The sequence below is a fragment of the Staurois parvus genome, unplaced genomic scaffold (genome assembly GCF_062004578.1).
Source record: "Staurois parvus isolate SC_StPar_1 unplaced genomic scaffold, SC_StPar_1.0 ptg001168l, whole genome shotgun sequence".
Classification (NCBI taxonomy): domain Eukaryota; kingdom Metazoa; phylum Chordata; class Amphibia; order Anura; family Ranidae; genus Staurois; species Staurois parvus.
The window spans coordinates 55,308-79,771 of NW_028318964.1; the positions used below are offsets into that span (position 1 = coordinate 55,308).

Here is a 24,464-nt window from a genome sequence, read left to right on the forward strand (position 1 = left end):
CTTCAATAATGTAATGTACTGGCCATATTGACACTGTTATTCGTGTCCTGTTCTACATTTCAGCTGTTTTTTTTTTTTTGTTTATTTGGTGCTTTTGTACAAGTAACAGAAACTCTTTAATAAAAATATATTCAATCTAACTTGCAGGGGGCCCCTTATTTTTTTTATTGGCACTGTCATTTTAATAAATTGTGTAAAGAACTGCCTTTTCAGTTTTCACATATCTTAACTGCTTCACTGGGTGACAGATCGTGGAACATTCAGCATTCTGGGTGGACACTGCAGTGTGATTTAGCACCTGCTGTGTCCACCAGACACAGCTGATGACAGATCACTGTACTGGGCCGCTGCCGGTACCGTGTGATTGCTGTGGCAAATCACATGACAATTGTGCACAATAGATGGCTTCCATTCATTGTATACTATTTTGTTGCTCTCTATGATTCACAATGATCACATGGTACAGACAGGGCTAATCACAGCCCTGTACCATGTGGTTAGTTGTGGTCTATCACAGCTAATCACAACAATACATACTGAATCAATTGATTTCATTCAGTGAAAGTGGTTGTTTATAACAGTGATATTCACTGTTATAAGCGATTTATAATGTGTAAAAAAAAAAAAAAAAAATCCTGATCACCTCCACAGAGTAGTGCAATGTTACTATGGTAACATTGTATTACTCTGGTTACAGTTATTACAAAAAAAAGTAATAAGAAAGAAATTATTTTAAAAAAATTATTTATTTTTTATTTTTTTTAAATTACATTTTTCATCTAGTTCTCCAGACTAATTTCAGATTGGATGTTGCCCTGACTGATGTTATCTGTATTTTTAATGTAGACAGCTGTATGAGCAAAAGCTCATTGAAAACAAAATTTTTAGACTTTTTTTTTTTTAATCCTTTCCCACCGCTGCCTCCTGGGCTCTTTAAGAGGTCTAAATGCCAGGAGGCTGGCATTCCGATCATGCGACCGCTGTGATTGGCAGTCACCACAGCCACATGATCGGAAAGCTTCTGATCACAAATATGCTTTGGAAGCTTTCCAGTCCCCGCTGGTAACTGTGCTGGGAGCGCGCAGGGTGCTTTTTCCGCACAGAAAATTGTTTACGTAGGGCCGCATATGCGTACTTTTGGATGAAAGTGGTTTAAATGTACCTGTATTCAGAATACAGACGAGCCTTTCTCAACATTTTAATACAGGGAAAACCTTGAAATAGTTTTAAGGTCTTAGGGAACCCCAGCTAAATTATTACATCTGTGTAATAATATGACACATTTGTGTGGTCAGTATGTTGAAAATATAATATTGAATAAAAGAAAAAATGTGATGTATCTAGCATATTTGGTACCCAGAGCAGTTTTTTTTTTTAACACTCCCCTGCTCTCTAAGAAAGTTGTAGCAATCATGGAACAAAATAATTTTGGCCAAAAAAGGAAAACCAATGGTGAAAATTGTAGTGCCCATTACATTGGTGGTCAGTGGAAAAGTTCCCTCTTAAATTGGTAGTTGGTGTAGTTGGCTCTTATATTGGTGGCCAGTGGCAGAAGGACCCCATGTATTATTGGTCAGTGGGAGAAGGCCACTCTTACATTGTTAACCAGTAGGAAAATTACCCCCCTTTCACACAGCTTAGAAGATAATTGATAGCAATGTTTGCTGGGAACTAGAAACTCTTCATTGGTCAAGGATCCCCGGGCAACTGCTGAAAGAACCCTAGAGTTCCACAGAACCCTGATTAGGAAACCCTGCTATAGATATTCCAGTATTTACATAATCTTAGCAAGCTGTAAAATAATTTTTAAACAAGCCACCCTGTACCCAGTTTAAAACGAGTAAATACTGTGAAGTAACTTTTCCCCTAAGATCATAACAAAGACTTTGGAGTTTTGGTCTGTTTATAATGCCCCATGCACACAGGACCTTTTTAGCTCAGCTCTCCTAAATTCCTTTCCCCATTGGCAGTCACATTTATGCAGAAAAACCGTTTGACGTGTAAACATGTTTAGGCACGTCAAGCACTTGGGTGTTTTCATTTCATTGACTAGAATTCTGGCCATTGAAATGAATCAATGCTCAAGCGCTTGACGCGTCAAGCGTTTTTCCTGAAAAAACACAGATGCTGACATGCAGGGGCATTTGGAGGCAGAAAAAAAAAAATTAGGGCACCAGCTTCCCCTTAAAGTGGCATTACATACACCCTGTGTGTAAGAGCCTAACAGCACCTGCTGATTGTTTACACTAGAGGGCTGGCAGGCTGCCTCTCCATAGAAAATAGCTGACATTTCTGCACCTGTGTTGTGAATTTGAATTTCCCGCCTATAGTTACAGAGGTAAATGAGGGCTTGTTTTAAAGTGCTTTTACTGCTTGTTTAGAATATGTAGTGTGGTAGTCGGGGCACAGGATTACTTTAACGTAATCTGTATCTAAAGCCAATAGTTTTTATTTAGGATAGAGAAGGGATTGGCTGAAATTCCTGCAAGGTGCCATTACTTTCTCTCCTATAGACACAACAGGACATTAGGGAAAAATCTTCAAATGATCAGCCCTATTAGACAGTTGTCACTAGAGCACGTGTCCATTGAAATATTTCCCCACTATTCATGTTTTGATGCATAGTAAACAGAAATATACTTTCAATACTCCCTATAAATGGTGGGCATTATAGTAAAGGTTAAGCATTTTATTTATGATCTTTCTCATTTGGGAACACACTACCACAATATATATGGCTCACTTTTTTGTGTGTTTCAGGTGATGCTTTGGAACATGCAGAAGACAAGACCACTGTGGATCACAAACCTGCAACATTTGACTCAGGATGAAGAGGATATGGATAACTATCAGTCTCCAGGCCAGATCTTCAATCCACCTCTGGCACATTCACTTTCTGTCTCTTCTTGTGGAAATGTCTTCTGTTGTGGGGCTGAAGATGGCAAAATCCGAATATTCCGGATATCGGGAACACGGTTTGAGGAGGAGCTGTGTTTTAAAGCTCACACTCAAGGTGTCTCTCAAGTCAGTTTTATTGAACAAAATCCTGAGCAAACCATTTTACTATCGGGAGGTAATGATGGTAGAGTTTGTCTCTGGGACATCAGCAAGGAAACCACACAACCTCAAAAACAGAAACGTAATTCTAGAAGGTCCTCATCTAATGTAAAGATCCAGCAAACTGCAGAGGTTGTGCCAAGAGTTAGCTCAAAGCTTTGTTTTGAACATGGGGAAAAAGTGAACTGGATTTTAGGAGCTGAACTTCAGGGAACGAAAGTGGTTCTCGTGGCAGATCCAAGCAGTTCCATATCCATGTACCAGTTAGGAGAGCTATAGGGGAACTTCCTTTTTTTTTTTTTTTTTTTTTTTTTTTTTTTTTTTTTTTTTTAGGAAATGGATTTGTTATGTGGAAGTATGCCACTTATTTTCAGTTTTCAGCCTCATGCACACTGCTGGACGTTTCTTTATCTCAGAGGTCTTTCCTCCTGACAGCATTATTTTGGCATAAAAAGAATTGTGGCTTTAATTAAAAGAGCAATAGGGCTTTTTTTCCCCCCCAGTTATACTTGCCTAGGTGGATGCAGCATCGGTCCGATGCTGCATCTGTCCCCCGTCGGCTCTAAGTGTGAGAACTCAACGATCACTTGACCGCTGATCGACTGACTGACTTCTGTCCGCTCTGAGCAGAGAGTGGGACTGTTAGTCACCGCTGTCTGCTCAGCCCCCCAGTGTTCACTGGAGTGCAGGGCTGTGGAGGGGGAGGGAGCGACTGGCTCTGGCTCTCAGTGCTTTGCTGAGAGGCTGAGCCAGGTGCCGCTCCAGACTCTGGGGTGGGGGTGCATCCCGACTTTGAAGTTGGGATCTTTCCCCAGCCTGGACCGGCTGAGTGACAATAGCCTACAGCAAATTTTTTCAGCTGAAAACGGGTCACAGGAGTGCAGAACGAACTGGACTCCTGTGATCCACAGGAGAAGTACAGCAAAAAAGCTTTGACTGTACTTCTCCTTAAATTTAATTTGCAAGAATAATACTTTATTCTGGCTATTGAAATGAAACACGCCTAGCATTAACGCATGTTCACATGCGTCAAGTGTTTTTTTTTTTCTGCCAAAACGCTGCTGCTCCTGGACGCACTGGCAGTGGAGTCTTCTGTCTCTAAACACCTATGCCTCTAAACTCCTCTAAAAGCTTATGTGTGCATGGACATGCAGGGGTGTTTAGAGGCAGGAAAAAAAATGCCAGACACCCCTAGCAGCAGCTGGAAAAAAAAACCATCCAGTGTGCATGAGGCCTTCCAGATGAGCTTGTAATAACCACAATCAGCTAACACAATGTTTTGCAGTGCCTTAACAAAACTTATTGCCACACCAATTTAATGTGATGTGGGATAATTCATATTCATACAGTGCTTATTATATCAAAATGGTAGAACGCAGATATGTAGACATGTTGCATTTTAATGCACCTTTTGGCAACATTGGAAAAATTAGATAACTTGATGGGGTTGTCCACTTCTGAAAAAAACTTCTTGGTATTTTGTCCATGAGTTCTTAGCCCAAAATTCCCATTTCTTTTAGAAAAGAGAAATATTTTTACACAGAGAATATCCTATTTAAAAATAGCTGTGCCTGGGGATAAAAGTGCCCAGCAAAAGATATTTCTATGAGAGCCATCTGTCATTTGTGAAAAGAGATCTTCCATTGTATGAGCAGCTATTAAAGGAGAAGTAGGGCCAAAGCTTTTTTGGCCCTTCTCCAATGGATCACAGGAGTGCAGTTCATTCTGCATTCCTGTGACCCGTTTTCAGCCGATAGGGGGCTAAAGCCCAATGTCGGCTAATGCCATTCAGCAAGTCCAGCGTGGTTAGATTTTGACTTTAAAGCAATGCGAAGCATACATTTAAAAAAAAAATAACATGTTATACTTAGCTGCTCTGTGCAATGCGCAAGGCAGCCCCACTCCTCTTCTTGCGTCCCCTGTCAGCACACCTGGCTCTGCACCCCTGTAGCAAGCCGCTTGCTATGGGGGCACTCCTGCGTGCTTGCTCCTAAGCACTCCTCTGTGTGTCCATAAGATACACAGAGGGCTGCTCAAGCTACCCTCCCCCGCTCCCACCTCACTGACTGTGATGGACAGAGGTGAGAGCCAATGGCTCCTGCTGCTGTGTCTGAGCTAATGAAGAGGGAGAGAACCCGGAGAGCCGCTGATCTCGTGCACATTGCTGGATCAAGATTGAGCTCAGGTAAGTATTAGCGGAGCTGACAGGGGGAACTTGCGCACTGAAGCTTTTTTAATCTTCATACTTAGAATGCATGAAGGTAGAAAACTTTCAGCTTTTAGGACCACTGTAAAGTTGGGATCCACCCAGATACCTGGACTGGCATCTGACTCAGCCTCTCAGCAAGCCGCCTCCTCCACAGCCCAGTGCTCCAGTGAGTGCTGGAGGGGCGGAATAGAGAGCCGGTGACTGACAGTCACCAACTCTCTGCTTACTGAAGACTGAGAACTTGAGTGATCAATGGTCTATGATGGCTCTGTTCTTAGAAGCAGCAGGGGACAGATGCAGCATTGGACTGATTCTGCATCAACCTAGGTGAGTATAGTTTTTTTTTTTATGTAAACCTATACTCTTTTAAATGGTTGCAAACCTTTAATTTTAAACTAAGCATTTGACAAAAAATATTTAATGAGTAAAGGTTTCGTTTGGTGAAAAACTACATGAAGAAAAAATTATCAGTATATCTAGAGATCTAGGTACATGAATTTATATGCAAATTGAAACTGGTCTTGTAAAAATTGTGGCTCTGCCACATCTTACTCTATTTATTTTTTCATGCAATGGGTCACTTCATTGACTTAAAGTGGTATTAAAGCTTTGTTTTTTTTATTCTACAATATCAAACATGTCATATTTACCTGTTCCTTGCAATGGGTTTGCACAGAGTAGCCCCGACCCTCCTCTTCTCGGGTCCCCTGCCAGCACTCCTGCTCCTCTCCCTCGAGCAGTGCCCCCAGAGCAATGTTGCTTGTATAAGACACACAGCGCCACGATGCAGCCCCCCCCGCTCTCGCCTCATTGGCTCACTGGCTCCTCAGCCAATGAGGAAGAAGAGTACCCATAGAGCAGAGGCTCTCGTGAACATTGATGGATTGGAGGTGGCTGGGGGGGGGGGGGGAGTTTCTGCATACAGAAGGTTTTTTACCTTCATGCATAGAATGAATAAAGGTAAAAAAAACTTTAGTCTTTAATATCACTTTAAGCCCAGTACACATGGCCTGAAAATTGCCTGGTTCAGCAGGTACCAGATGACCTTTACCTTGTGTGTTCAGCTGTCAAACAACTGCCTTCTGTCAAACGGGCATGCTGGAAAATCAGCATTCAATCAGCACTTGTAGTCAATGGCTGTGAGTGCTGATCAGTATATTCTGGTGGGGGAGTTCCTCTGTCATAATACAAACTCAAAGCAGGAGAGATCGCTCCATCAACATTGCTTGTATTAATGCAGCGGTCTTTTTTTCTTTTTAATTCAACTCACTGGTTGAGCAAAAAAAAAAAAAGTGTGCACCAGTACAGAACTTCAGCTGCTTATATATGAATCTGCTGATCATTTTGACATGTTTGACTAAGTTAACCTTTTTTTAAATATATTTAGTTAAAATGGTCTTAGGTTGTGATAGATTTGCTTTAGAACTTGTTTTGCTGGAAAATGCAGCATGCTTTTAGGTGCTTTAGCTTGCATTTGTAATCAGTATCAGATATATTTATTTCCTTCTGACCTGCTGCCAATATTCAAGCTATGTATGCTTTGCCATTGAATTGGATGGGGTCTAAAATGAACATATTCCAGTGACCACAAGTCCTGAAGCTGGTCATATATTTAAGAGATATCATTGTTCTAAAATAAATGACCAGTCATAACCTCTTTCTATTACCCAAGATTTCTCATGATAGACACCAGGTTCCTAATCATTCTCTAACTGCCCTAAACAAGCATCACTTCTTGGTGTGTATTGTGCATTATCACCTTTGAAACTTTTTGACTCCTCTAAAGTGGTTAAGTGTCCATAATTGAGTAACCCCTAAAAGCAGACATGTATTTTTTTTTTATGATGACCTATACCATGAATGTCTTGGATTCGAGGCATGATTTTATTATAGCATAGAGAAATTAAAGCCTTTTTTTTTCGTGTTGCATGATATTGCATAAAATGATTATCAGTGGGTACATGTATTTCTTTGCCTCAATGCAATGGCAGGTCTAAGCAAATACAATAAATATTCTATTGTTTGTCTCTTGTTTACATTGTATTAAGATGTCCATAGACATTAGACTGTACTTTGCTTTATGACAGATTCCCCTTAAAAATAATTTTAGCTATTTTCTAATCTTCAAAGAAAATTATATATTTTGTATTTTCAAACAAAGATGTTTATGTATTACACAAACTGTATACCACTTGCAGTCAGCTCAGTTCAATGTGATTAGTAAAATTAGTAGGGATTTTTGGCAGCTGTGCAAAGAATAGACCTAAATAGTAGAGTCCCTCCCTCATCTCTACTGGGAACTAGTCAATTCAGGCAACTTGCTAGAAAGCATGCAAGCAGTGCTGGACTTTCTTTCTGGAAAGCCTAGCATTCTGTGCCAATTGTTATGGAAACATCTGTAATATATTTTATATGTTACATATGTAAAATCATAAACCTATAAAAAATAACCATGTGAAGGGATGGCGTTGGAGTGACTGACAGTGTAAGTAAATGCTATTAAGAATCCTTACAGTAGTGTTTACCTGTCCTTTACCACATTGTGAAAAAAAGTTTATTTAAGAGCTGTCAGAACTTTAGCGCTGAGAAAATAATCAGTACATAATTCATGAAAACAGGCTGGGATCTGGAATCAAAGAGATTCTCTACTGATTTTCATAAATCAACTGATAATCCGAGTTCTTTATTTGCACTAATTTGAAGACTAAATAAAAAGCAATAATGTGCACAAATATATATATTTATTAATAATAAAAATCCATGTAAAATGGTAATGAAATATAATAGGTGATAAATAAGAAACAAATCAAAATAACAGTACAATAATCCAATCTAAAAACTATCAGTAACACTGCAACTTATGACAACAGCTATGCAAATCTACCACATGATCTCTCTACAACCAGATATTCAAAGCTCAATGGCACATTGGCATGAATTGATTTAGAATACCATACACAGGCCAATTCCATAAGCTTAGAATCTATCTGAGGTCAAGATCAAATGCTCCATTAAGTTGTCGACTTTGTCATATATACCCAGCTAAACCATTGATTAGAAGCTGAAATTAGCTTTAGAAATATTTAAAATAATGTTCAAATAAACGAGAAAGTGTCTCCTGCGCCACTAAATGTACTAATACTATTCAGCAGCCAGCACTAAAGGTGCCACAATCTTAACACCAACAGTATTCAGAAAAATAAAATGTAAAGCAGTGCGGCGCTCAAACCAAAAAAGAAAAGATAATGCTTCAAATTACATATTCATATATTCTTCCTTTTCACCACCGTATATTATATAGCCCAGACAGCCATACCACATATAAAAATTAATACATTATAAGCTGGTGGTATTATACACTTAAAGAATTTCTCATGCACTATGGTGACTTAAAACATAATAAAGTGAATAGTGTCCATGTGCATAAAATATGCAGGTGTGTACTGCAAGTGCCAATCCTCAGATAGGTGGAGTGCCCCCTCGCCTTCCTGCCCAGGCCCCTAAGGACCAATGAGCCTTTTGGTATAAATTGGATCTTTCCCTGGAAAATTGGATGGGTCCTTCAGATGGTGGGTCCTTCAAGTAGTGATGGTGGGACTCCCCTCCTCTTGTCTCTTATCTCAGGGCGTTGATGATAACGATAAGTATCCCTCCCGAGTGGTCACCAGTAAGACAAAAGGACTTACATAGTGTAAAACCGCTTTGTTGGATCAAAAATAACAACAGAGATCTACTCACATGCTCATTCATTAAAAACAGGCCTTCACACCACTCAAAGGGTGTACTGCATTCAGGCAAAGGAGCACCAAGATGACGCCCGCGCCGGATATGACGTCAGAACGTTCGGTCGTATAAGCTCCTCCCACTGGCGTATCTAAGCGTAGATGTTCTTATCATTAGTGTTGAGTGACTGCAAGAATACCTGTAAGGAGTTCTCATCCCCCCCGCCACAGAATTATCACGTCATGGATATATCGTTTGTATAATACTAATTCATCCGGTGTTTTATGATAGATAGAGTGCTGTTCCCAAAAACATCATTTTCTCCTGGGAAACTAGTGGGGAATCTATTAACTTCTTGGACCTTAATATCTCAGTTAAGAACAATAAACTGGTGACTACTACTTATTTCAAAAATGTGGACCGTAATGGCTACATTTCTTTAGATAGCTGTCATTACCCTCAGTGGCTCCTCAACATCCCCAAGGGACAATTTGTCCGCCTACGAAGAAATTGCACCACTGTAGGTGACTATAAAGCACAAGTCCAAAAATTAGGAGAAAGGTTTGAACAAAAAGGGTATAATAAAGATTTCATCTCTAGAAAGATAGAGGAGGTAGAACATATGGATAGAACCCAATTGCTTAAAGATAGGGAGAGAGCTATATATGTCTGGGCTATATAATATACGGTGGTGAAAAGGAAGAATATATGAATATGTAATTTGAAGCATTATCTTTTCTTTTTTGGTTTGAGCGCCGCACTGCTTTACATTTTATTTTTAAAATAATGTTCCCTCCATAGAATTGAAATTAACATAATTTACTGCAGTTAAAATTATTTTGCATCAACCAATGTCAGATGGTTTAGATGGAGTTACAGTGAATTGAAAAAGCATTCATACCCCTTGAAATGTTCCACATTTTGTCATGTTACAACCAAAAACATAAATGTATTTAATAGGGATTTTATGTGATAGACCCTTTACTCTGATACCCCTAACTAAAATCTTCAGAAGGCACCTAATTAGTAAATAGAGTCCACCTATGTGTAATTGACTCTCTGTATAAACACAGCTGTTCTGTGAAGCCCTCAGAGGTTTGTTAGAGACCATTAGTGAACAAATGGCATCATGAAGGCTAAGGAACACACCAGACAGGTCAGGGATAAAATTGTGGAGATGTTTAAAGCAGGGTTAAGTTATAAAAAAAATATCCCAAGCTTTGGAAATCTCACAGAGCAATGTTCAATCCATCATCTGAAAATGGAAAGAGTATGGCACAACTGCAAACCTACCAAGACATGGCCATCCACCTAAACTGACAGGCTGGGCAAGGAGAACATTAATCAGAGAAGCAGCCAAGAGGCCCATGGTATCTCTGGAGGAGCTGCAGAGATCCACAGCTCAGGTGGGAGAATCTGTCCACAGGACAACTATTAGTTGTGCACTCCACAAATCTGGCCTTTATGAAAGAGTGGGAAGAAAGCCATTGTTGAAAGAAAGCCACAAGAAGTCCTGTTTGCAGTTTGCAAGAAGACATGTGGGGGGGACACAGCAAACATGTGGAAGAAGGTACTCTGGTCAGATGAGACCAAAATTTAACTTTTTGGCCTAAAATTAAACTATGTGTGGTGGAAAACTAACACTGCACATCACCCTGAACACACCATCCCCACCGTGAAACGTGGTGGCAGCATCATGTTGTGGGGATGCTTTTCTTCAGCAGGGACAGGGAAGGTGGCCAGAGTTGATGTGGAGATGGGTGGAGCCAAATACAGGGCAATCTTAGAAGAAAACCTGTTAGAGTCTGCAAAAGACTTGAGACTGGGGCAGAGAGTCACCTTCCAGCAAGACGACTCTAAACATATAGCCAGAGCTACAAATGGAATGGCCCAGTCAAAGTCCAGACCTAAATCCAATTGAGAATCTGTGGCAAGACTTGAAAATTGCTGTTCACAGACGCTGTCCATCCAATCTGACAGAGCTTGAGCTATTTTACAAAGAAGAAGGAACAAAAATGTCATTCTCTAAATGTGCAAAGCTGGTAGAGACATCCCCAAAATGACTTGCAGCTGTAATTGCAGTGAAAGGTGGTTTTACAAAGTCTTGACTCAGGGGGGCTGAATACAAATGCATGCCACACTTTTCACATATTTATTTGTAAAAAAATTTGAAAACCATTTATCATTTTCCTTCCACTTCACAATTATGTGCCACTTTGTTTTGGTCTGACACAGTGGGCACCAGAACGCGGTGCTGCGCGCTCTCAGGGAGCGCGCACAAGCAGGGTGCGGGGAGGCCATTTATAAATGGCCACCTGACCCTGCACTGCCACCGTCCGGCCGTTTATATACAACGGCCGGACGGGAAGTGGTTAAGCTAGATTTTATGAAGTCAGCATATTTTATAGTCCTAAATCCCCAAACTGTGGAGAGGGTGTTACTGCATTTGATGTGTGCTACAGTGCCTATCTAGAGTACATAAGGCCTTAACCAGTTGTGGATCTTGGGCAGGTCATCAAATTTCCATTTTCTTCAACCGTGTAGGGTGTATGACCGTTCCGAAGCTGCATTTCAACTGTTTTGCTTTATCTTTCTTTGGGCAAAGTGGGTCCTATTTTAGATGTATTTGAAAAACTGATCAAATTCAAAACAATGTTCTGTGACCCAACAAAGAAGCAAACCCAGATATGTTTGACTCATCACTAAACATCACCACTGGTTTCAGTGGTGTATTCAGGTTTTGTGCTGACCTAGGCAACACAAAAATCGGGCCCCCCCCCTTCCCTGGCAGAGAGAGAGCCTGACACAACACCAGACCTCCTCACCCAAGCCAACCCCCCTGCAGAGAGAGCCTGACAGTGACCAACAACACCCTTGCCCCATCCCTCCCAACCAAGAGAGCCTTCCTCTAACACCCCAAGCCCCCCCCCAGTGACAAAGAGAAAGACACTTACCTTCACAGCTCTTTACATCCCCAGGGGCGACAGAGGGGCTCTGCATACACCATCAAGCAGCCTGCAGCCTCTCTCGGATCCCACCTGGTCCCCATGCCGTATATATCCCTTCTTCCACCCTAGGCAAATGCCTTGTTTGCCTTTTGGTAAATACGCCCCTGATTGATTTCCTAAATGTCCGTGTAGTGGAACACGGGTCCTGAGTGCTTACAGTGCAGGTTCCTGCTGCCAACAACCAATCCTAGGGAGGAGGAAGAAGCATGGCAGTGGCATGCCCATGGCGCTCTGTTATTCAATGTAAGCATGGCAAGGAACGCTCACACAAGGATAGTCGAGAGTACACTGTGAGAAAAAGGAACCGCCTTAAAACCGGAGAGTGGGGCAGCTATCAGGACAGTTTGAACTGGACTAAAGGCAATGTTTTACACCAAGTAACCCTTATAATCAGCTCTGGAACTGGATTTAAAAAGGAAGCTTTAGTGTCACGTTATCCAATAATACAATAACGATAGAATATCAAAGTATGAAGTATGAGGGGGCCCAGTCTTCAAATTATGCTGTCACCTCCTCTTCACTCCCTCTCTCTGTAGGGGTCCCTCAAGGTTCTGTCCTTGGACCCCTTCTCTTCTCCATCTACACCTCCTCGCTTGGTTACTTGATAAACTCCCATGGCTTCAAGTACCATCTCTATGCTGATGACACGCAAATCTATCTGTCTACCCCTCACCTCAGTCTCCACTCGCATCCCTAGCCTACTAAGTGACATATCGGCTTGGATGTCACTCCACTTCCTCAAACTCAACCTTTCCAAAACTGAGCTCTTAGTATTCCCTCCAGCCCGTGCCACCTCCACTGACTTCACCATAAATATCGGTAACACAATCATCAGTCCATCCCCTCATGCCAGGGTACTAGGTGTAATCCTAGACTCCCATCTGTCCTTCCAGCCCCAGATCCAATCGCTGACAAAATCATGTAGACTTCACCTCCGCAACATCTCCAAGATACGACCATTCCTAACCCCGGAAACCACTAAGCTACTTATTCACTCCCTTGTCATATCACGCCTCGACTATTGTAACTCCCTCCTAATTGGCCTAACTCATCGCAGGCTATCCCCTCTTCAGTCTATCATGAATGCTGCTGCCAGACTTATCCACCTTACTAACCGTTCTGTATCTGCCACCCCTCTCTGCCAATCCTTCCACTGGCTCCCAGTTGCCCAACGGATAAAATTCAAAACACTAACTATTCAATACTCCTACTACTCGACCTCCCCGTGGCTTTCGACATGGTTGACCATCCCCTCTTCCTCAAAAAACTACACTCTTTTGGCCTCAGCGACTCCGCTCTCTCCTGGTTCTCCTCCTATCTATCACAGCCCTCCTTTAGTGTTGCGTATAACTCTGCCACCTTCTCCTCTCTCTGTAGGGGTCCCCCAAGGTTTTGTCCTTGGACCCCTTCTCTTCTCCATCTACATCTCCTCCCTTGGTCACTTGATAAACTCCCATGGCTTCAAGTACCATCTCTATGCTGACGACATGCAAATCTATCTGTCTACCCCTCACCTCACCCTTTCAGTTTCCACCTGCATCGCTAGCCTACTAAGCAACATATCGGCTTGGATGTCACCCCACTTCCTCAAACTCAACCTTTCCAAAACTGAGCTCCTAGTATTCCCCTCTGACTTCACCATAAATATCACTAACACCATCCTCAGTCCATCCCCTCACGCCAGGGTACTAGGTGTAATCCTAGACTCCCATCTGTCCTTCCAGCCCCAGATCCAATCGCTGACAAAATCATGTAGACTTCACCTCCGAAACATCTCCAAGATACGACCGTTCCTAACCCGGAAACCACTAAGCAACTTATTCACTCCCTTGTCATATCACGGCGTGACTACTGTAACTCCCTCTTCATTGGCCTGCCTCATCGTAGGCTATCCCCCCTCCAGTCTATCATGAACGCTGCTGCCAGACTCATCCACCTCACCAACCGTTCTGTATTTGCCATACCTCCCTGCCAATCCCTCCACTGGCTCCCAGTTGCCCAATGGATAGAATTCAAAACTCTAACAATGACATATAAAGCCATCCACAGCACTGCCCCAATTTACATAACTGATCTTATCTCTAAATATCACCCAAACCGTACTCTCCGCTCCTCGCAAGACCTCCTACTCTCTAGCTCCCTTATCTCCTCCTCCCATGCTCGTCTCCAAGACTTTTCCAGGGCGTCACCCATCCTCTGGAACTTCCTACCCCAATCTATCAGACTATTGCCTACTCTACTTACTTTTAGGCGATCTCTGAAAACCTATCTCTTCAGGGAAGCCTATCCCACCCTCTGCTAATACTGGAATCCTCTACTCTTCCAACCACTCCATCCCCCACAGTTATTTCCTATTGTACCATTCACCCCTCCCTCCTAGATTGTAAGCTCCAAGGAGCAGGGCCCTCATATCCCTCTTGTATTGAACTGTATTGCTACTGTATTGTCTCCCACTATAATGGAAAGCGCTGAGCAAACCGTTGGCACTATATAAATCCTGTATAATAATAATAATAATGATGGAGGAAATGTTAGGAAACTCCAACCTATGTTAACCTCTCAGTAAAGTAGTGTGAATACTTTCCTATCACGTGCACTAACTACAAAGCCGGAAACATATGTCTAATGCAGTTTTTATATCATAGCTTCATGGAATTGGACTTTGACACAGTTTACAGTAGACTTCAGTTTACATATAATAAAACGATTGCTTACAGGCAAAGTTCTTGAACAGCCTGCATTTCTCCTGCACTGGAGCACGGTACATTTCTTTTCAAAATCTCCTTAATATATTATTTCTACAGCGTGTGCTTTATGTGCATATTGTCTGTTTATTTAGCTGTTTGTCTAGTGTTCAGCCTTATATAACAAAAGATTTGTTAAATTGTACTAAAATTAATGTAAACATTATCAAAACACAGCTAGTAGCAGTTCCTCCTCTCTGACATTTTAGTGTGCCCAGGACGGAGAGGTGCAGCAACAAGCCCTGCTGCATGCAGCCTCTCAAATTGGCATTCTGCAGCTGTACGTTGCATAGAGAGGTTCTGATGTTTAGGGCCCTGTCTGTATGTGCTTGAGAGGAGTGTGGACAGAGTATGAGAGGGGTCATATGTGCTGGAGAGGAGTATGGAGGGTATCCAAAGGTGCAGTATGTATTGGAGAGGAGTATGGAGGGTATCAAAAGGGGCAGTGTATGCTGGAGATGAGTATGGAGGGTACCAAAAAGGGGCAGTATGTGCTGGAGAGGAGTATGGAGGGTATCAAAAGGGGCAGTATATGTTAGGAGTGTGGAGGGTATCAAAAGGGACAGTATGTGTTGGAGAGGAGTGTGCAGGGTATCAAAAGGGGCAGTATATGTTAGAGAGGAGTGTGCAGGGTATCAAAAGGGGCAGTATGTGTTGGAGAGGAGTATGGAGGGTATCAAAAGGGGCAGTATGTGCTGGAGAGTAGTAAGAATGGTATTAAAATGGGCAGTGTGTGTAGGGTATCAAAAGGGGCAGTAAGTGCTTTAGTGTAGTGTGTAGGGTATCAAGAGGCAGTAAGTGCTGTAGAGTAGTGTGGAGGGTATCAATTAGGCAGTATGTGTTGGAGAGTAGTGTGGAGGGTATCAAAAGGGGAGGTATATACAAGAGAAGAGAGTAAAGGGGATGAGAAGAGTCAATACAGTATATGCGAAGGGGGAATGCGAAGAGGATTAAAGTGGTCATTGTATGCTAAAGGAGCGTGTAAAGAGGATTTTGGGGGGGGGGGGGAGGGGGAGGGGTGGCGCAAAGGGGATGAGACTGGTCATTGTATGCTGGACTGGCATGTGTAGCGGATTAGAGGGGTCAATGTGTGTGTGAAGGGGAACTGTGAAGAGGATGAGAGGGGTCATTGTATGCTAAAGGAGCGTGTAAAGCTGATTAGAGGGGTCAATATTTGCTAAGGGGGAGTGTGATGAGAATGAGCCGTACAATTATCATGGATCCTAGTAAGCACTTTGAAATCTTCAAGCAAGAGTTTCTAAGCACTTCATGATAAGTACCCTCCTTATTTGCACCCCTGTGAATGTACTTGTTTTGTATTTATTAGGTTGAAGTGATATTGGTATGCTATTTCTGAATATGTGTTACAGTTCAGTGTCTTTGAATATGTGCAAACCAGTGGATTACCATGACATCCAGGCATCCAGCATTTTAAGAATCAGTTGTCAGCAATGGCAACCCATCTATTATTCTAAAGGAGGCTTCCTTAAGATGTTTGGGGTTTCTAAAAAAACAAACACATTTTTGCCTCTATGCTGCAGCATCGGTGTGATGCTGTAGCTCTTCCACAATGGCTCTAAGCGCAAGAACTGAGCAATCAAATGATTACTGATTGCTCAGTTTTCGGTCTCCTCAAAGCAGAGAGCACCGACTGCCAGTCACTGCTCTCTGCTTTCCTCCTCTAGCGCTTGGCTGAGAGGTAAAACCAGTTCTCAATTAGTCAGCTGGGTGGATCCTGACAAAATTGTCAGGATCTTTTCAGAACCTGGAAGATTTATGCCATGTCAGCTGACAGCCCAACTCAAAGTCACAGGAGTGTAAAAGTAAATGCACTCCTATGACATATGAGAAGTATGACCTAAAAAAAATACTTCTCCTTTTATGTAAAATCTAAACAAAGACCAAAAATTGATAGCATTGCAGTTTACCATATGGCTGCATTAGTTTACTTTATTTCACACTTTTTTCCTCTGTTTTATTTAGTGATGAGCCAAAGTGCCCTGGGTTTCATTTTTCAGGGGTTTGCTGAACTTCAAAAAAGTTTGGATGCTGAACCTGAACTCCAATGAAGTCAATAGGAGCTGGATCTGTCAAATTAAAAATGCCATTTTTCTGGACAAATAGGCAAGGGGGTGTCAAAAAATAATATGAGGGTGGGCACTACCTTGGGGAACATGTGGCAGCGCAAAACACTTCAATATTTTTCACTCCATAAGACGCACTTTTTTTCCCCCAAAAAAAGGGGGGAAATGTCTTATAGAGCGAATATTGACCAGGCGGCTCCCCCCGTCGCCATTGCTGTGTTAGAATACCGGGTCGGTCACTCGGCTCTCCTGTGGCAGAAGAGAGGAGGAGTCCGAGTCAATAGTGCAGCAGCACCAGGCAGGGCCGAAAGCAGCTTCCCTTAGAGCGGAGTTCCAGCTGAGAAAAAAAAAAAGTCAGGAGCTACAAAAACTGTAGCTGCTGACTTTTAAAATAAGTCACTTACCTGTCCCTCGGTCCAGCTGTGTCTTCACCACCGCTGGTTTCACTGGCTGTCTTCTCTCCCTGGCACCAGCATCTTTAGTGTGGGTACCCAGCTATGACAGCTTGCGGCTTCACAGTCAGGTGCCCACTACGCATGTGTGAGAAGTGCTGCGCTTTGTGAATGGCCCTGTAGTCTTTGTGAATGGCCCTGTAGACCTGTAACATGTTCCAGAAGACTATGGGAAGGGAGGGAGGACAACATCCGCTTCCGATCGCCTAGGCGATCGCTGTGGAAGTGGGAGCGGATACCTGTCAAATTCGAGTACCCCCCCCCCGCTCCCCTAAGGTACCAGTCCTTCATGGGGAGCGGGGGTCAAAGCATTAAAGCGGAACTTCCCCTTTTGGGTGGAACTCCTCTTTAAGCCTGTGCTGCCCTTAGATTGGGGCCTCGATCACTGCACTGCAGAGCTGACAGGGTACGCTGAAGACATCGTTGTGAACCCCGCCCTCAGAGAGGATGCTGAGCCCGGCTGGCCAAGTATGTCCTCCCAACCCCCCCATAGACTGCCTGTGGTCTACTATACCAAACTGTATATATGTGCATTGCTGAAAGGTCTCTGTTCATCTCCTGTACTATGTCTGCAGTCTCTGGTCATCTCCTGTACTATGGCTGCAGTCTCTGGTCATCTCCTGTACTATGGCTGCAGTCTCTGGTCATCTCCTGTACTGTGTCTGCAGTCTCTGGTCATCTCCTGTACTATGTCCGCAGTCTCTGGTCATCTCCTGTACTATGTCCACAGTCTCTGGTCATCTCCTGTACTATGTCTGCAGTCTCTGGTCATCTCTTGTACTATGAAGCAAAGACAAAAAAGAAGCGCACCAACCTTGCGCATTACCTCAGTAAACCAATTTTATTGAATACAAAAAAATATATACTCACAAACAAAGAAGTATTTCAAGCATGTCAGTTCTCAAAGGAACTATGAAATGGAAAGACCTCATCATAGGGGTGAACACTCAGGGATCAGCTGACGCGTTTCGAAGGATGTTTCTTCTTCATCAGAGCTTGACTAGACAATGAGTGTTTTCTCCCATATATACTCCCTATAATTAGAACCGGAACCTCCCTACTGGGATGGGCCATCTTTGGATTGGGAGGAGGGGCCAAGGTGTCAACAGAATAAAATGACAACACCAGCTAAGCTGATAGTGCAGCTAAAATGGTGAGGGTATGCTGCATTTGCAAACATGATAAGACTATAATTACAAAAACAATTCGAAATTTCCATAAAAGCTATATATATACATCAAAAATGAACAATAAATATACAAATATTACTGTTAAAGTATGATGTTGATTATGTACAAACATGCCCAGATGTAAATACTGTGGTTAACACCGGTGTAAATATACACATACATACAGACATACATATATACATATACATACATACACACACACACGTGTATAGATCTGTATAAAAAGTGTATATTAGTAGTAAATACAAAAAAATAAAATCTCTAAGAGCAAAGTACATATAATGTGATGTGAAACCAATTCATTAATATAATAATTCATTAATAAAATTCCTTGTTGAAAAATTAAAAAAAAAAATAATAGAGTGTGTAAAATACTCTCTCCTCCCTCTCTCTCTCTCTCTCTCTCTCTCTCTCTTTATATATATATATATATATATATATATATATATATATATACAGTGGGGATCGAAAGTTTGGGCACCCCAGCTAAAAATTTGTATTAATGTGCATAAAGAAGCCAAGGAAAGATGGAAAAATCTCCAAAAGGCATCAAATTACACCATTTTTTTGTTTTCTGTTATTTTGAAAGTGTAAATTACACTTTTGTTGACATATTATAAGAATGTCTAATCTGTAATTTGATGCCTTTTGGAGATTTTTCCATCTTTCCTTGGCTTCTTTATGCACATTAATACAAATTTTTAGCTTGGGTGCCCAAACTTTTGATCCCCACTGTGTATATATATATATATATATATATATATATATATATATACAGTGGGGCAAAAAAGTATTTAGTCAGCCACCAATTGTACAAGTTCTTCCACTTAAAAAGATGAGAGAGGCCTGTAATTGGCATCATAGGTAGACCTCAACTATGAGAGACAAAATGAGAAAAGAAATCCAGACAATCACATTGCCTGATTTGGAAAGAATTTATTTGCAAATTATGGTGGAAAATAAGTATTTGGTCACCTACAAACAAGCAAGATTTCTGGTTCTCACAGACCTGTACCTTCTTCTTTAAGAGGCTCCTCTGTCCTGCACTCCTTACCTGTATCAATGGCACCTGTTTGAACTTGTTATCAGTATAAAAGACACCTGTCCACAACCTCAAACAGTCACACTCCAAACTCCACTATGGTGAAGACCAAAGAGCTGTCCAAGGACACCAGAAACAAAATTGTAGACCTGCACCAGGCTGGGAAGACTGAATCTGCAATAGGCAAGCAGCTTGGTGTGAACAAATCAACTGTGGGAGCAATAATTAGAAAATGGAAGACATACAAGACCACTGATAATCTCCCTCGATCTGGGGCTCCACGCAAGATATCACCCCGTGGGGACAAAATGATCACAAGAACGGTGAGCAAAAATCAAAGGACCACACGGGGGGGACCTAGTGAATGACCTGCAGAGAGCTAGGACCAACGTAACAAAGGCTACCATCAGTAACACACTACGCTGCCAGGGACTCAGATCCTGCAGTGCCAGACGTGTCCCCCTGCTTAAGCCAGTACATGTCCGGGCCCGTCTGAAGTTTGCTAGAGAGCATTTGGATGATCCAGAAGAGGATTGGGAGAATGTCATATGGTCAGATGAAACCAAAATAGAACTGTTTGGTAGACACACAACTTGTTGTGTTTGGAGGAGAGAGAATGCTGAGTTGCATCCAAAGAACACCATACCTACTGTGAAGCATGGGGGTGGCAACATCATGCTTTGGGGCTGTTTCTCTGCAAAGGGACCAGGACGACTGATCTATGTGCAGGACAGAATGAATGGGGCCATGCATCGTGAGATTTTGAGTGCAAACCTCCTTCCATCAGCAAGGGCATTGAAGATGAAACATGGTTGGGTCTTCCAAAATGACAATGATCCCAAACATACCGCCCAGGCAATGAAGGAGTGGCTTCGTAAGAAGCATTTCAAGGTCCTGGAGTGGCCTAGCCAGTCTCCAGATCTCAACCCCATAGAAAACCTTTGGAGGAAGTTGAAAGTCTGTGTTGCCCAGCGACAGCCCCAAAACATCACTGGTCTAAAGGAGATCTGCATGGAGGAATGGGCCAACATACCAGCAACAGTGTGTGCCAACCTTGTGAAGACTTACAGGAAACGTCTGACCTCTGTCATTGCCAACAAAGGATATATAACAAAGTATTGAGATGAACTTTTGATATTGACCAAATACTTATTTTCCACCATAATTTTCAAATAAATTCTTTCCAAATCAGCCAATGTGATTGTCTGGATTTTTTTTCTCATTTTGTCTCTCATAGTTGAGGTCTACCTATGATGCCAATTACAGGCCTCTCTCATCTTTTTAAGTGGGAGAACTTGCACAATTGGTGGCTGACTAAATACTTTTTTGCCCCACTGTGTATATATATATATATATATATATATATGTATACACACACACATATACATACAATGCCCCGTACTAATAGAGATAGTCATATGGATAGAACTATGGTCTGATCACGTATAGTAAAAGATTGAAAACTAGACTGACAGGGTGTAAGGGATCAAATCTTGGATCCACTGTGTTTGTAGAGAGCGATTCAGGATAGGTAATAGTTTCAGGTCAGCAGCAGAGGGAGATCTCGTGCTTGTATGCCAAATATGGCATCAGGCCGTTCCTGTATGTAGAACGCACGCCAAAGGAGCGCGGTGTCTGGTGCGCATGCACGATACAACCCGCGCCTGCGCAGCAGAAGGGATGTCAGTCCGTCCGAGACCTCTTGGAACGCAGTAGCCGGCGGACTACTGCGCATGCGCGGGGCGGAACCAGACTGCTTGGCTAGTCCCTACATCTAATGCTTAACCCTTTGTACAATACAGAGTGGAAGAGTGTCAGAAAATGCTTCTTAAATAAATACAATGATGAATAATGGATAATTGATACTGATAATATTAATAATGAGCCATATTTAGTCAGTTTAAAAATTAATTAAAAAATTATGTGATTGTAACAATGATTCACATGATGATAGCATTTTGCAATTAATCGTAATTGTGACATAGGTGAACTAATGATGAATTCCTGACCTAGCATATGACATATGTATACAATATTGTGTTGAATGACTTCAGATCAGATATATCCCAATCTGATCATAAAAATCAGTGTGCAGGATAAGGCATGTGTACATGCACACACATGCATATGTAAACATACATACACACATACGCACACTCACACATAAACATAAACTTACAAATACAAATGATTTATATCTAAAAAATACAATTGGACCATAATAAAAATATAAAGACATGTATATATAATAAATATATCAAAATATAAAAAATAATAGGATTAATAATGATAGTAGCAATATTATTTATATTAATGCTATTATTACTAATACACCTGATTGTAATGGACCCCTCATATCTGTGTATGGTAAATGTCATAAATGAATATAATACTAGTAATAACAATGATGGTGTATTTGCTACAGGACTGAGAGAGAACCAAAGTAAAAGAACCTCTAGATAAAAAAACTGCAATTGTAGATAAAAGATGGCTAGATAAGGGTGTGTATCTCAAGATCATCATTTAAGCCTCTAGGAGAGAGAGTACCCAATGTGAAGATCCAAAAACTCTCTTCTACACAGCTCCTGATGTCTCCTTCCATCATCCAAATCTTTAGAAATGTCCTCAATCCCAAAGACCCTCATCCCGCGAAAATTACTCAGATGTACTTCTTTGAAGTGGCGCAGGACTGAGTATTTATTTTTTCCCATTTTTATGTTGCTTTTATGTTCGCTAATGCGGGTCCTAAGGCCCCGGGAAGTGCGACCTATATATAATAGGCCGCATGGACAAAGTAGACCGTATATGACAAAGGTCGTGCCACAGTTTATGAACTCTTTTATAGGATATTTTTTACCGTCAGGACTCAAAGTCCCGTTTACGGTGCCATAGAATTTCACACGTGCCACAATTGGAGACACCACATCTATAGCAGCCGTTTTGTTCAAAAATCACAGACCAAGGATTCGATTTGGATATGCATTGGTTTGTAATCTTGCGTACCCTGCTTGGTGCTATAATTCTCCTGAGGTCTCTGGGTTTCCTAAAGATTAAAGTGGGTTTATCTGGGAGTGTGTTTCTTAAAGTGGGATCACTTTTTAGGATGTCCAAGCTTTTAGACAGAATATGTTTAATGTCCTAAGATCTATTGCAAACTCTCGTGCAAAAACGTACCTCCATTTTATTACTGGAAGCAATGAGGCTCTTGGAGTTTGAGCTAATTGCCATATTGTTGGGTTTTATGGGGTCAGAATCATATAGAAGTAGATATTTGTTAAAGGCTGTTTCAACATGTTTATCATTGTAACCCTTATCCTTGAATTTGTTTTTGAGAACCATACTTTGTTCAATGTAATCTTGTTTTAAAGTACATGTGCGCCGCAGCCTACAGAATTGACCATATGGAACGTACTTAATCCATTGCGGGTGATGGTTGCTATTGGCATATAAGTAAGCGTTCCCTGCTGTGGGTTTGAAATGTGTTTTGGAACATATCCGACTATTACAATCATGTCTCAACTCCAAGTCTAGGAAAACTAGTTTGTCGTCATCAATCACGTGGGTAAAAGTAATATCGTAGGGATTACTCCCACAATGATCTAGAAATCCTTCCAACTGAGAATCAGTGCCTTTCCAGATGATTATAATATCATCAATGTACCTCCCATATAGGATCACGTTAGCACTGTAGGGGTTATTACTCCAAATGTAATAGTTTTCCCAATAGCCCATAAAGATATTGGCATAGCTAGGGGCGAATCTAGTGCCCTGGATCTGACGATAATGTTTGTCTAAAAAGGAAAAGTGGTTGTGCTGTAAGGCAAATTCAATACAATTATATACAGTAGAAATTGGGATTGGGGCACGAAGACCATGATGGTGTTTGATGGATGTGTACAATGAAACCACATCTAGGGACAGCCATCTGTAACCCTGTTCCCACTTATACACTGCCAAAATATCGAGTATGTGGCTAGAGTCTTTTACATATGATGAAAGAGTGATTATTTCTTTAAGGAAGTGATCTATGTAGCACCCTAAATTGCTTGTAAGGCTGCCAGAGATGATGGGTCTGACAGGGGGGTTCTCTTTGTTTTTATGGATTTTGGGAATGTGATAAAAAAAAAATGGTGTAGCAGGGTGTTTGGTGTATAAAAACAGGAATTCATCTTTGGAAAGTATTTTGTCGGATAGTGCTGATTCAAGTAGTGATTTTAGTTTTTGTTGATACTGGGCCATCGGATCCATGAGTAGGACCTCATAGGTCTGGTCTGGCGGTCGTTCAGGAGTCTCAAAGCTTCTGTGATATAAGCATCTCGATCTTGGATAACAAGACCTCCTCCTTTGTCTGCTTGCCTAATGATGACATTTTTGTTTTCTTTAAATATTTTTAAAGGAGCTACCAGTGGATCCTGTTGTAAGCAGTGTTTCTGTGCAGGTTTATTCCTATTACAGATTTTCTTAAACTCTCATAAAAAGTGGGTGTATGGTAACCTTTGACCCAATGTGGGTAAAAGGTAGATTTGGGTTTGAAACTGGTATGCATAATTTCCCCTTGAGAGAAGGCCGCCAATTGTGTTAAAGTAAGATAATCAAATTCACTATCCATAGTAGAACCTTCAGTGTAAAGGTTTTCTAAAATATCCAAAATGGGCATTTCCAACGAATCATCTGACCCAGGGGGAATAGGTGAGTGATCAGCATTAGTAGCAGAATCAGTGATTGCTTTGTCTTTAAGTAGAAATAATCTCTTGACTGTCAGGTTCAGAATAAACTTGTTTAAATCAACAAATAGTTCAAAAAGGTTAGGGGGGTTTGGCGGCGCAAAATTGAAGCCTTTTTTGTTCAAGCTCCGTGTCCGAAAAAGTAGACTGTGATAGGTTATATGTCCTCCCAACCCCCCCCCCCCCCCCATAGACTGCCTGTGGTCTACTATACCAAACTTTATATATGTG

At 41.6% G+C, this 24,464-nt stretch overlaps 1 pseudogene; it reads left to right on the forward strand.

Annotated features, from left to right (window-relative positions):
* The first annotated feature begins 2,763 nt into the window (after positions 1 to 2,763).
* LOC149438988 (WD repeat-containing protein 53 pseudogene) lies at positions 2,764 to 4,340 on the forward strand (annotated as a pseudogene).
* Positions 4,341 to 24,464: the final 20,124 nt, after the last annotated feature.